Raw genomic sequence first — 14,149 nt, 5'->3', positions numbered from 1 at the left:
TAATATGTTACCATGGCTACTGAAGAAATATCTATCAGCCAATGTGTTACGAGGCTACTGAAGAGATATCTGTTAAGATCATGTGTTACCAGGTTATTGAAAAAATATCCATTAAGCCCATATATTACCAGGCTACTGAAGAGATATATATTAAGCCCATTATGTTACCATGGCTTCTGAAGATATATGTATTAAGCCAACCTGTTACCATAGATATATATATATATATATATATATATATATATATAGAGAGAGAGAGAGAGAGAGAGAGAGAGAGAGAGAGAGAGATATAACGCCCATATTTATTTGTGTGCTCAAGGCATAACACTAAGAATTAGTGGAAAAAATATTTATCCCTTACAAATGTTCTGTATGCAGCATATGGATGACTGATTACAAATGTTCTGTATGTAGTTTACAGATGACTGATTACAAATGTTCTGTATGTAGTTTACAGATGACTGATTACAAATGTTCTGTATGTAGCATATGGATGACTGATTACAAATGTTCTGTATGTGTGATATCAATGACTGATTACAAATATTCTGTATGTAGGATGTGGATGACTGATTACAAATATTACTGAAAATATGACTGAATAAAGTATACAAGATTTTTATGTGGAAAAAGCATGAAATAAGGATGATGAATAAGGATAATAAGGCTGACATATTCAAGTTCATCATGTGGAATAAGGGTGACAGAGTCAAGTATATAAGTTATTCATGTGGGATAAGGGTGACATAATCAAGTATACAAAAGCTATATGTGGAATAAGGGTGACATATTCAAGTATACAAGTTCTATATGTGGAATAAGGATGAGAGATTCAAGTATACAAGTTCTATATATGGAATAAGGCTGACATATTCAAGTATACAAGTTTTATATGTAGAATAAGGACGACAGGTTCAAGTATACAATTTTTATATGTAGATAAGGACGACAGGTTCAAGTATACAAGTTCTATTTGTGGAATAAGGATGACATATTTAAGTATACCAGTTAAGTTCTTTACACGGGGTAATGATGACAGATAGAGATATTACAAAGCTCTATATAAGATGTATAACAGGTTGCATTACAAGTATTTTGCATGTAGAAAAAGGATTGCACTCTGAATACTGTGAAAGTGCAGCCAACACAGCTGTCTGACTTTACTCCTTAGATCAAACTTTCTGAATACCATGACAGTGCAGACAACACAGCTGTCTGACTTTACTCCTTATATCAAACTCTCCCAATACCGTGACAGTCCAGACAAAATCGCTGTCTCACTTTACTCCTTGTATCAAACTCTCTGAATAATTGTGACAGTGCAGACAAAATAGCTGTCTGACTTGACTCCTTATATGAAACTCTCTGAATACTGTGACAGTGCAGACAAAATAGCTGTCTGACTTTACTCCTTATATGAAACTCTCTGAATACTGTGACAGAGCAGACAAAATAGCTGTCTGACTTTACCCCTTATATCAAACTCTCTGAATACTGTGACAGTGCAGACAAAATAGCTGTCTGACTTGACTCCTTATATGAAACTCTCTGAATACTGTGACAGTGCAGACAAAATAGCTGTCTGACTTTACTCCTTATATCAAACTCTCTGAATACTGTGACAGTGCAGACAACACAGATATCTGACTTTACTCTTTATATCAAACTCTCTGAATACTGTGACAGTGCAGACAACAGAGCTGTCTGACTTTACTCCTTATATGAAACTCTCTGAATACTGTGACAGTGCAGACAAAATAGATATCTGACTTTACCCCTTATATCAAACTCTCTGAATACTGTGACAGTGCAGACAGCACAGATATCTGACTTTACTCCTTATATCAAACTCTCTGAATACTGTGAGATTGCAGGCAACACAGCTGTCTAACTTTACTTCCTGTAACACACTCTCCGAATACCATGACAGTGCAGACAATACAGACGTCTGAATTTACTCCTTAGATCAAACACTCTGAATACCATGACAGTGCAGACAAAATAGCTGTCTGACTTTGCTCCTTATATCAAACTCTCTGAATACTGTGACAGTGCAGATAACACAGATGTCTGACTTCACTCCTTATATCAAACTCTCTGAATACCATGACAGTGCAGACAACACAAATATCTGAGGCAATACACAACAAGTTACAAAGAAAAAATTCAAAACTAGCTGCATGTTTCAGACAAATTCAAAAACTCAAAAACTAACTAAATGTTCTAGGCAAATTCAAATGTTCTGGACAAGTCAAACAATCCAAACCTAGCAACATATTGGAGTCAAATTAAAAAAATCCAAATCTAGCTACATATTCCAGACAAATTCAAACAATCCAAAGCTAGCTACATGTTCCAGACAAATTCAAACAGTGCAAACCTAGCTAAATGTTCCAGACAAATTCAAACAATCCAAACCTAGTCACAACAAACAAACAAATTCAAGCAATCCAAACCACAAAAAATGAAACAAACTGATGAATTGAAACAATCCAAAAGCTAGCTACATGCTGGAGACAAATTCAAACAATTTAAGACTAGCTACATGTTGGAGACAAATTCAAACAATGCAAAAATTAGCTAAATGTTCTAAACAAATTTCAGAGAAATGCACACTGTAACAGCAATATATAGAATAATGGCCATGCAAATTATATTCTAAGGCAAACTTGGACTAGTGTAATATAAATATACCAAGGTCATAAAACAGCAAAAAATACATAGTCACAAACACTTGTAACAGTGTTATATATATATATATATATATATATATATATATATATATATATATATATATATATATATATATATATATATATATACCAGTATCATAGGTCCGAAAATATATATACCACACTCCATACGAACCTAAAGTATTATTATACTGTTTTAAGGTAGAAAACAATTACATTTTACCCTTCATAAGGACAGAAAGAAAGAGAACCAACAGAAAAAACTGTTTCCATCCATCTTATCACAATAACCAGTCTCAGGATGGACCTACTGCAACTATACTGTCTCCTGCCTAACTTATTACCATAACCAGTCTCTGGATGAACCTGCTGCAACTATACTGTCTCACCCTGACTTATCACAATAACCAGTCTGTGGATGGACCTACTGCAGCCATACTGTCTCCTACCAAACTTATCACAATAACCAGTCTGTGGATGGACCTACTACAACCATGCTGTCTCACCCAGACTTATCACAATAACCAGTCTGTGGAGGGACCCACTGCAACTATGCTGTCTCAGCCAGACTTATCACAATAACCAGTCTCTGGATGGACCTACTGTAACCATGCTGTCTCACCCAGTCTGTGGATGGATCTCCTGCAAATATACTGTCTCTTACCAAACTTACAATAATATCTGGTTTCTGGAGGGATCTCCTGCAGTCATACTGTCTCTTGTCAAACTTGTCACAATATGGAGTCTATGCATGGATATCATACTGTTTCATTCCATACTTTACATTCCTATATGGCTTCTGGATGGATCCTGCAGCCACATCAAGTACAACTTCCAAATATATTTTAAAGTGCTTGTAAAACTGCCAAAATATTTTAATAAATATGCTATATGTTGCTAATGTGGATGATATTCAACTGTTAATATTATACTTCCAGGTATCTATCTATCTATCTATCTATATATATATATCTATCTATCTATCTATCTATCTATCTATCTATCTATATATATATATATATATATATATATATATATATATATATATATATATATATATATATATATATATATATATATATATATATATATATATATATATATATATATATATATATATATAAATAACTATGACTAAAATGACATATGGTCAAATACATGTCTTTATTATTCTTTAACCTTTGAGATCAAAATATATAAAAATCAGTATACCTTATGTTCCATTTTCTGGACTTCCAGTCAAACTGACAAGCCATCCTCCACCTCACCACAGACAATGACTTCAAGGTTTATGTACTAACCTTCAGAGAGACTTCTACACCATAATTGACTGAAAGACTACTACACCACAGCTGACTGGCAAGCCTGAAAAATAAAGTTTGTTTCTAGTACACTAATGAATATCCTTTACAAACCTCACATCTGATGCTAGGTACAGTTGCTCAGGAGAAAAAAAATTGAAAAAGTTTTAATCATTAATGACTGCAGTTTGATACAAAGAAGTTGATTGGTTCAGTCGGTTCAGTGATAATACAGGTGAAGTTGGATGGCATTTGGGACAAACTAACAGACTCAATTAGTGCAGTGAAACTTTAAGTGTAGTTCATTGGTATTTGTGAGATGCTGATTGGTTCAATTAGTGCAGTGATACTTTAAGTGTAGTTCATTTGTATTTGGAACATGCTGATTGGTTCAATTAGTGCCGTAATACTTTAAGTGTATTAATTGGCTATTGGGACAACTTAAGTTATTACACCACTTCAAAGGGTGTGTCCATGGTTATCAGTGAAAGTTAATAAGTTTAGTTAATTGTCATTATGGACATTTGTACCAACTACACTTGTTCATAACAGTCTCAATGACTTTCAATAAGATAATTATTGTATAGATCTACAATGTGTGTTTAACTTTCGTCTATGATTTTAAAATGTAATGGTCATTGATAAACAACATATTACATAACTAACTTTTGTCCATGAATGTAGACTATACCTTAAACTACTGATCATATGTAAATAACATTTGTTGCTTGGATTTGAGTTCAGGACCTTGGTTAACATTTGTTGCTTGGATTTGAGTTCAGGACCTTGGTTTTTCCCTGGGGAATTCTATCATCTACCAGATTTTTTTCTCATGATGTTTACTTGAATTTAGGAATGGCTTTCTTTACCAGTATGGCATTTTTGGAAATGAAAATGTTATGAATCTGATTATGAAGTGACCCAAATCCTGGACATTTCATTGTCGGATAGGTCAAATGACAGTCTGCATATAAGGCACTGTTTGGGCAATTATATATTCCTACCTTAAAATCAGTCTGTGGAGTTATTTACTGTTGTCATCATATATACTTATATGAGGTGTTATGGTAGACTAAAGAACATTACTATCATTATGACTATATGGTCTTAAAATAAGTAATATAATTATATGAGGTATTATGGTACACTAAAAGGCATTTCTGTATTATATGAGGTGTTATGGTACACTAAAAGGCATTTCTGTATTATATGAGGTGTCATGGTAGACTAAAGGGCATTACTGTATTATATGAGTTATTATGGTACACTAAAAGGCATTTCTGTATTATACGAGGTGTTATGGTGGACTAAAGGGCATTACTGTATTATATGAGGTGTTATGGTAGATTAAATGGCATTGCTGTATATTATGAGGTGTTATGGTACACCAAAGGGCATTACTGTATTATATGAGGTGTTAATGGTACACTAAAGGGCATTACTGTATTATATGCAGTGTTATGGTACACTAAAGGGCATTACTGTATTATATGAGGTGTTATGTTAGGGCATTACTGTATATTATGAGGTGTTATGGTAGACTAAAGGGCATTACTGTATTATATGAGGCATTATGGTACACTAAAAGGCATTACTGTATTATATGATTTGTTATGGTAGACTAAAGGGCATTACTGTACTATATAAGGTGTTATGGTAGATTAAATGGCATTACTGTATATTATGAGGTGTTATGGTACACCAAAGGGCATTACTGTATTATATGCAGTGTTATGGTACACTAAAGGGCATTACTGTATTATATGAGGTGTTATGGTAGGGCATTACTGTATTATATGAGGTGTTATGGTAGACTAAAGGACATTACTATTATTATGACTCTATGGTCTTAAAATAAATAATATAAAAGAGTGAGAAGCAACAAGCTTTGTAAACTTCAACAAATAATGTATTCCCATATAATACAAATTGAAAAAATGTTGAAAGAACTTACAGTATTGTGAAATAAATTCCAATTAATCCTAAAATTTCCAATATGAGTAATAATGACTAAAGGTTTAAATAAAATTCAGTGGTATTCCAATATTTTGGTTTCCGGCTGAGATAAACATGTTGTTTACAAAATGAAAATCAATGATTTAGATCATGTACAAAATGAACTTGATGGGCAAGGTAAAGTCCAAAATACAGTTATCCATAGCATATAATGAATAAAGAAATCTAACAAACAATCCAAATAAAGTTAACACTATCTTAATTATAATTAGAAGGTATGTTACAAAAATTATAATATAAAATGCAGTAGAGAAACTAGTAGACCCAGCATTTCCTGGGGAATATCCAATGTTCTAGACTCAGATTGAGATGCACAAGCTGTTTGCAAAACAACACCAATGATTCAGGTCAGGTAAAATACAAACTTGATTTTGGATAGGGTCAAGTCCACAATGCAATTATCCATAGCATACAATAAGTAAAAAGCTAACAAACAGTGCAAATTAAATATACATAACACTATACAAGGTATGCATATAAATCAGCATGCATGTAAATGGTATCATAATGATATTATAAGGATGTTATTGGAAAGCCAATATTTTAACAATAATACTATAACACTTCATGTAAAATATACAAGTATATTATATTAATGTAAATTGACCTCTCTATACTAAATTTTTAATCAGAAAATATAAATTGGGGGAGAGGAATAGCTTAGGTTTTATGGGCCAGCCATTATATATGTATATTGTAACATGTTTTTTTTTAAAAATAACATATTAACATTTGTTTAAAAAAAACAAACAACTTATGATCATAAGTACTGTATGACTCATTGTTGAATTAATTGTTTTATTGATGTTTACAGCTGGTAAAATAGCTCTAGCAAGCTAGTGTTTCTTATTATGTAATGGAGTTCCAACTTTAAATAAAATATGTCTCTGTCTGCACACTATGATGTCATCTCACTTATGTGCATTGGTTGTGCATTCCTGTGATGACATCTCACACAGCCACTGGCTGTACACTCTTGTGATGTCATCTCACATAACCATTGGCTGTACACTCTTGTGATGTCATCTCACATAGCCATTGGCTCCACACAATGTTATGTCATCTCACATAACCACTGGATGTGGACTCTTGTGACATCATCTCACATAGCCATTGAATGTGCATTCTTGTGACATCATCTTACAGCCATTGATTGTACACTCTTGTGATGTCATCTCACATAGCCATTGGCTGTACACAATGTGATGTCATCTCACATAACCACTGGCTGTACACTCTTGTGACATTGTCTCACATAGCCATTAGATGTGCATTCTTGTGACATCATCTCACAGGCAATGGCTATACACTCTTGTGATGTCCTTTAACTTAGCTATTGGTTGTACACTCTTGTCATGTCATCTCACATAGCCAATGGCTGTACACTCGTGTGATGTCATTTAAATTAGCCATTGGCTGTACACTCTTGTGACATCATCTCATGCAGCTATTGGCTGTACACTCTTGTGACGTCATTTAACTTAGCCATTTTATGTTCACTCTTGTAACATCATCTCACATAGCCATTCGCTATACACTCTTTTGATGAAAACACCATGTAATAGTATACAGAGTTTCACGAGTGATGAAACATGACTCTAAAAGAAGCATGTTTTAACCATATGTGCATATCTTTCACCATACACTGTAAAGGGAGATAACACATGACTTTAAAATAAGTATGTTTTAACCATGATATGTACAGTTTTCATCATGCATTGTAAAGGGAGATAACACATGACTCTAAAAGAAGTGTTTTAACCATGATATGTGCAGTTTTCACCATGCATTGTAAAGGGAGATGACACATAAATCTAAAAGAAATATTTATTGAGCAAGATAGGTGGCACTCTACAGCTGCATATTTTGCACAGGGTTAGAATTTTACAGAAAAAGAATTTCCCCAGGTGTCTTTACTGGTTATATTGACTATTTTAAAAAGATGTGTATATTCGGTATTATTTAAAGAACCTATAATTCCCTTTATTTTGGTGTATGGTTGACGGCTGTAATATGGATTATAGAGTATACAGCTTGGCCTTACTCCAGATGTGCACCTTTTAAAAAAGTGCTTGCTCCACTTGGTAATTTTCACTTCCTGGGCTTCAGAGGAAAATTGTAAAAAAAAAATTAGCCAATAGCTTTTGTTATATTTTATATATTTGGTAATTCATCCATTAATCTTTCAGAACTTGGTATTGTGTAGTTGGGCAAAATTAATTTTCCCTATTTTAATAGGTGCTAAAGATAGGGTATATTTGACTTATTCAAACCACACGACACACAACACATATATGGATGATGATAGCTTTGTGTGTGTGTGTGTGTGTGTGTGTGTGTGTGTGTGTGTGTGTGTGATTAGGATTTTTAATGTAGCTTTAACAATTTTTCAGTCATATCACTACGATGTCTAAAGCATGGCAGTTAATAGTGATGTCTAGCATGGGGGCATCATGCCGCAGACATGTAGCATGATGTCCCACCCAGTCACATTATTCTGACACCAGGCTGATCAGTCCTAACACTAACCTCTTAATGCTGAACACCTAGCAAGGCAGCTGTTAGTACCATTTTTGTAAGTCTTTGGTATGACTCAGTCAGTGTTCGAACCCATGACCTCCCACTTCCGAGGCGGATGCTCTAACCACTAGGCCACCAAAGCGTTTTATAACTTTGTGAGAAGTGGATCAAATAAAACAGAATTGCACCAACAAAAGAAGTTATGTACCATGGATGCAGCTTTCAACATTTTTACATGTCACAAAATGAACAGTATGTGCACTTTTATGCAGATTTGAGCATCTCGGAGAACCCTGACAAATATATGCATACTTAATTTCATCTGTCAACCAAGAGTAATGTTTGCTTGATCATGCTGACAATGTGTTCCTCTAAAGATAGACACACGACAGATATAGAACCATGTCATAAGTCACACAGATATGGAAGCAATGCCACAAGCACACACATACGGTGAACCATGTCACAAGCACACAGACAGTGAACCATGCCATAAGCACAGACAGTTGAACCATGCCATAAGCACACACAGAACCATGTCATAAGCATGCAGTGACAGTTGAACCATGACATATGCACACACATACACTGAACCATGCCATAAGCACAAACTAACAGTGAACCATGTGATAAGCACACATATATTGAACCATGCCATAAGCACAAACACTGAACTATGCCACAAGCACAGACAAAAGAACCATGCCAAAAGCACAGTCACTGAACCAGGCCACAAGCACAAACAGACACTGAACCATGCCACAAGCACAGACACTGAACCATGCCAAAAGCAGACACATACACTGAACTATGTTACAAGCACACACAGCACTGAACCCTGCCATAAGCACAGAAATTGAACCATGCCACAAGCACATATAGACACTGAACCATGCCATAAGCAGACACTGAACCATGCCACAAGCACACACACACAACCATGCCACAAGCACACATAGATACTGAACCATTCCATAAGCACACACATTGAACCATGTCATTAGCACACACAGCCATTGAACCATGTCATAAGCACACACACACAACCATGCCACAAGCGCACACAGACACTGAACCATGTCATTAGCACACACACTGAACCCTGTCATAAGCACACACGGACAATGAAGCATGCCATAAGTACACACAGACATGGAACTACAGAGTCTTTCAGTATCCTAGTTATCTCCCTCTAGTATTATATACTACATCCAGTAGGTGACTAAGCCACTGGATAAGAAGATAACTGCTATCGTCACTAATGAATCTGCCTTTGCTAAGTGTTTGATATGCAGTTATGTTATTGCTAATGTATCTATCTTGGCTAAGTGTTTAGTATGTAGTTATGTTATGTTAACAATTATACAGTGCTGAGTGATTTCTAACCCCCATCACATTATACAATTACTATGGGGGAAAGACTGGGGAATAAAGAAAAGATCTCTGTGCGTGTGTGTGTGTGTGTGTCTATATATATACATATATACATATATGCATATATATATATATATATATATATATATATATATATATATATATATATATATATATATATATATATATATAGATATTAATTATACTATATACAAAAGCTCCAGTCTTGTCACTATTAAAAAATAATTCCTTGACCGAGACTGGATAACCATCACAACCCATCATTTTACACATCTATTATACCTTAAATTTTAATTCTTTTCTTGTATGTAAATAAAAAGTGAATAAATAAAAAGTAAAATAAAAAATTAAAATATATAAATTGGCCAGTCCTAACACAAACACAATATATAATGTTTAAAACAGTATATCATATACATATAAAACACACAGGACATTAGACTGATCCTTGGCCAAGATCATTAAAATGTATGGACCATGATATAGAAACCAAGTGCAAGACAGTCTCTGAGGAGGGAAGTATATATCATAAAAAAACATATTGGGAAGGAAAACAAAGTGACCAGCTACAGTGACATTGTGATTATGACCCACCATAAAATAACAAAATGAAAATATCAAAGAGCATCCCCTGAACCAAAATAATACATTTTTCTTCCAAAAATTCTTTTTGATTTTTTGTTTCACATAAAAACAGACACATACACTACGGGGGACACAGAAATACATAAAAGCCTTTCAAATATTTGGATGGCTGTGGCGGGGGGGGGGGGAACACTTCAAAGGCCAGTAGCTTAACATAGCTAAAGAATGAGAAGTTCCCACAATTAAAACAGTATACAGTTCATCATTTGTAAAATAACTTTGATGAATGATCTAGTTATTCTAGAACATGATCAATGGATTATAGAGCATTCTGCCTAAAATACCCAATGAAAAAATGGAAAACAAAGGCAATGGAAATAAAATCAGCAACGGAAATGATATCTATTTGCTTCATAATTTTTTCATTGAAAAAACAATTAAAAGAAGTTTTTAAATATCAGATATATATATATATATATATATATATATATATATATATATATATATATATATATATATATATATATATATATCAGTATGAATTGCACAATAGAAAATAAAATTAAAAAATGTGACACTACTAATTGTATGAAACATGCGCATTTGACAAAATACGCAATCATTGTATGCAAATGGAAATGATCACTCATGAAATAATATTCACTGCCAATTTCGTTTCTAGCACAAATCTTTAGCACAGTGGGAACAAACGCAGTGCAATTTATTTAGGCCATATCGTTTCGGAAGATGGCGTGCATACTGACCCAGATAAATTTTCGTTTGTTCAAGAGTGTCCGCAACCAAAGACTCCTAAGCAAGTTCGCAGCTTCTTAGGTTTATGATCTAATTACAGACGGTTTGTGAAGAACTTTGCTGATACTGCTAGAGCTTTTAATAAGTTGTGTGAAAAAGTGTCAAGTTTGCTTGGAAGGAGGAGTGCCAGGCATCATTTGATGCTTTGAAACTAACCCTAACCACTACTCCAATCATTGCTTTTCTACAACCTGGGCTTCGCTTTATTTTAGACACTGATGCTAGTAAATATGCAGTTGGAGCTGTACTTTCCCCAAGAGCAAGATGGACATGAGAGGGCGATTGCTTACAGGAGCAAAGTCTTGAATAAGCATGAAGTTTCATACTGTGTGATAAGAAAGGAGTTGCTTGCTGTACTCTCTGCACTTAGGAAGTGTCATCATTATCTCTGTGGGCAAGAGGTCATCATACGCACTAATAATTCTGCAGTCAGTTGGATACAAAATCTGAAATGTCCAACAGGGCATGTTGCAAGATGGCTGCAATAACTGGGCACTTACAATATTCACGTCACTCATAGAGCTGGTAAGAAACACTCTAATGCTGATGTATTGTCCCGAAATACTTACGCTGTTTGCCGGCGGCAACAAGAATCTGACGAAATCTGTGATGATGTTTTTGAACTCTCAAATTACAAAACTGAGTCACCAACACTCAGATATCCGTTGCTCCCTCCGACATTGCTCAGGTATCTCCGAACAAAATCAGAACAAAAGTGTGGATGTGAATTCTTTCCCTGTACAAGAGAACGATTTAGACTTCCTGAGGGTCATAACTCGAGCTTGAAAGGCACATAAGGAACCTGGTCCAAAGCCTACTCAATGTGTTATGGTGGCATGGTCCAGCGAAGAAATACGTCAAGACCAGTTGCAGGATACCAATATTGCCCCTATCATGGTACCAGCTGAATAAGATTCTGGCAGACCTAAGTGGTTAAATATCTCAGACAGTCCAGCAGAGCTGAAGACGTTATGGCGCATTTGGGACAGGTTAGACCTGAAGGAAGGCATGTTGTACCGAAAATGGATAAGTGAAGATGGCAAGACCACCCATTACCAGCTGGTTGTCCAGACAAAAATGAGGGCAGATGTAATCAAGTAGTTTCACGACGTTCAATCGGCTGGCCATCTGGGTGCAGATAAGACACTTGAGAAAATTACACATAGCTTTTACTGGCCAAATATGAGAAGGGAGATAGAAAGCTACTGCACAACCTGTGATAGCTGTGTAACAAGGAAAATACCGAAGATATCGCACAGAGCACCACTAGGCCAATATTTGGATGGCGAGCCAATGGAGCGAGTAGCAATGGATCTTTTGGGTCCATTACCTAAGATTAAAAATGATACCGATATATCCTTGTCATGTGTGACCTGTTTACAAAATAGACAGAAGCTTATCCATTGCTTGATCAGGAAGCTCAACCTATTGCAAAAGCCTCTGTTGACTTCTTTGTTAGTAGATTTGGCACCCCACTTCAAGTACACTCTGACCAGGGTACTAACTTCCAGTCAAAGATTTTTCAAGAAATGTGTGTTCTTCTTCACATCATGAGGACGAGGACAACCAACATGCATCTTCAAGCAAATGGAACTGTTGAAAGATTCAATCGGACCTTCACATCTATGCTTACAATGTATTGTGAAAAGAAACTACACAGTTGGGATGAGTATCTCCAACAATTAATGATAGCCTATATGTCATCCGTTAATGCCAGCACTGGATGTACACCAAATTGATGACATGGGGAAGAAAAATTACATTACCTAAGAAGGCAGTAATAGACACTCCGACGGAGTTCAACAACCTGGACACAACTGAAATTGGAAGTGCAGATTATGTAAAAAATCTTCAGTCGAGGTTGAAGGAATCACACAACATCGCCCGTACCCATCTTAAAGTCAGTACCCAATATCAGAAGAAATACTATGATCTAAAGGCAAATAAGAGATTATTTGAAGTTGTACAGGCAGTTTGGCTGCACAATCCAATAAGAAAAGTAGGAATCTATCATAAGTTCATTACAAAATGGAAAGGACCTTATCTGATCTCAAAGACGCTTGATGACCTAACTTATTTAGTTAACAAATCGAAGAAACAGCAAAATCTTATTACGTTGCATTATAGAAGAAAGAAGATACCGGTTTTGTTCTACCCACAGAAGTAGACATATCACAAATTGAGTAACATGAACCGTGTGCGTGATAAAATTATTTCAGTTTTCTCGACGGTTATGAAGAGACGAGAGTGGCATATTGAGAAGGCTGCTAAAGAAATTACCAGGGTAGGAGACGATTACATGATAGTGGACGGCTTCGTGCTGGCAGGGGGATATTTAAATAGTTTGACTCTGATGAGTCAATGCTGGAAGGTAGCTACCAATGATTGTTCGGTTTGGGCTAGGTTTGGCCAACCTGTGCTCCAAATCATTGGATCCCTGTCCTCCCTGGTTGTAAATAAGTACAACAACAGGAACCTGCGTGGTGAAGTGTCAAATTACGTGAGTTAATGTTGTAATGAGGTCCTACCGATGGAATACGCTGGGCCGCAATACAACCGAGCTGATGCAGAAAAGAACATGATAACTTTTCGCATGGAAAACGTACAGTGTTAAGCGTTCTGCTATTCAAATTAGAAACTGTGTGTTTGTGTGTGGGGGGAAGCAACAGCGTTTTAATAGCAATAATGTTTCGCGGCAGATAGACACAAGTTCTGTTACCAGAGAAAAACAAACATGTGTTTCTTGTTATCTTACATATATTGCGGTCTTCTTTCTCCATATGATGATAGAGATCTGAGAATGCAGAGCATTGAACTGTTATTGCT

This window comes from Sinohyriopsis cumingii, chromosome 1 (genome assembly GCF_028554795.1).
Source record: "Sinohyriopsis cumingii isolate HCF-2022 chromosome 1, ASM2855479v2, whole genome shotgun sequence".
Taxonomy (NCBI): domain Eukaryota; kingdom Metazoa; phylum Mollusca; class Bivalvia; order Unionida; family Unionidae; genus Sinohyriopsis; species Sinohyriopsis cumingii.
Note: the sequence above shows the minus strand (reverse complement) of the source record.